Source organism: Mus pahari, unplaced genomic scaffold (genome assembly GCF_900095145.1).
Source record: "Mus pahari unplaced genomic scaffold, PAHARI_EIJ_v1.1 scaffold_4578_1, whole genome shotgun sequence".
Lineage (NCBI taxonomy): Eukaryota > Metazoa > Chordata > Mammalia > Rodentia > Muridae > Mus > Mus pahari.
Genome location: NW_018391695.1, coordinates 22,761 through 24,533, shown reverse-complemented (window position 1 = coordinate 24,533; position 1,773 = coordinate 22,761). Strand labels below are relative to the sequence as shown.

General features: G+C 44.7%; 1 protein-coding gene across 1 annotated transcript in view; it reads left to right on the top strand.

Annotated features, from left to right (window-relative positions):
- LOC110314652 (interferon-inducible protein AIM2-like) overlaps window positions 1-1,773 on the top strand; it is a 21,437-nt gene that overhangs the window by 889 nt on the left and 18,775 nt on the right. The window lies entirely within an intron of this gene.

Below are 1,773 nucleotides of genomic sequence, written 5' to 3'. Positions count from 1 at the left end.
TCTCTCTCTCTCTCTCTCTCTCTCTCTCTCTCTCTCTCTCTCTCTCTCTCTCTCTCATTAGAGACCTGAACCTATTTAATGATGCAACCGACATTTATGATGAGTGTTTGCAAATTCCTTATCGAAGTCTAGAAGGCCCTCTTGCACATATTAAAGGGATTCTATCAAGCAATTCCAGATTCTATCGGTTTTATAACCAATATCCACAGACCCATGCTGTTGTGAAATGGAGGTAAGGAGGATTGATAGGGGTTTTGACAGCAGAAATATAGGCAGGAAGAGGCAAGAACTAAGGATGAGTGCCTCTCACATCTTATTGATGTAAATCCATGTCTTATTCCCCATTCTAAAGATACTGGAATTTTGAGCTTAATGGGATGTTTTTAATTCACAATCACTTCTAATCAATAGATTAATGTCACTAAAATGCATTTGAAGGAAATTCTGTTTGTTTTTATTATTTGTTTTGCTTTAGCTTTGCTCTTCCAGCATGTGAGGGTGAGACAGACTATTGTTTATCACCTTGAAACTCTACATTTCTTGTCCTATAACCACAATGCACCTTCCAGCCAGAGATCATTATCCACATCTACTGTGTACACACAACATTCTTCAAACGATACAGCTAAAGTCTATGGGCAAAGTGGATACCCACATACAACAGGTTGCAAATATATGTGCTGTGAACCTTAAAAATAGTTTGTGTCCTTAGAAATAGCTTCACTGCCCAGCCCTGGGACATCTTGGGCAAGAACTCGGTGGAGGGTCTCAAGGTCCCCAGAGGGTTCTCCATGCTGCAGGCACACTATCACACCCAGGAACTTGAGATCACTGCTGAGGGAAATGCAACATCTGTTCCAAAAATCCAAGAGGGTCTTGTGCTAGCAGAAACAGGGACAAATGACACCTGCCTGACCACTGGCTGGGATTCTTCCAGTCAGCTCCATCCCCACACCAACTTGGGCACAAACTCAGCGGGCCCTAGCTCACCCAGGAACTTGAGATCACTGGTGAGTGGAACACAACATCTGTTCCAAAAAACCCTGAGGGTCTTGTGCCAGCAGGAACAGGGACAAAGGACAAAGGCAGGCCCTAGCATACCCAGAATCTTGGGATCACAGAGTCCAGTCTACACAGGAGAGCTCATGGGCAGCAGAAGCAACAGAGCTTCTTGAACAGGGTCCCTTCTGGCCTTCATCCTCAGCCAGGAGTCAGAACTGAGACCCAGACCCTTGGGCACCTTCCCTGCCAGAGGAGAGTTGGCCTCCAGGGAGGGCTCTGACCCCAGGACTCAGGAGATAGAGCTGAGCTCCAGACTTCTGTGCACCTTCCCTATAAGAAGAGAGCTTACCTGACCACTGGGACTCAGGAGAGTTGGACACCCAGGAGTGCTGACAGAGGCTAAGGAATCGCAGGAGCAACAAGCTCCAGCCAGAGACAGCTAGAACATCTAACACCAGATGTTAACACAAGATGGTGAAAGGCAAACATAAGAATCTTACTAACAGAAACCAGGACCACTTGACATCATCAGAACCCAGTATGCCCACCACAGCAAGTTCTGGATACACCAACACACCTGGAAAGCAAGACACCGATTTAAAATCATCTCTTATGATGATGGTAAAAGATTTTAAGAAGGACATTAATAACTCACTTAAAGAAATACAGGGGGAGATTCCTAAACAGGTAGAAGTCCTTAAGGAATTATAGGAAAACACTGCTAAACAAGTAGAAATCCTTAAAGAAGAAACACAAAAATCCCTTAAAGAA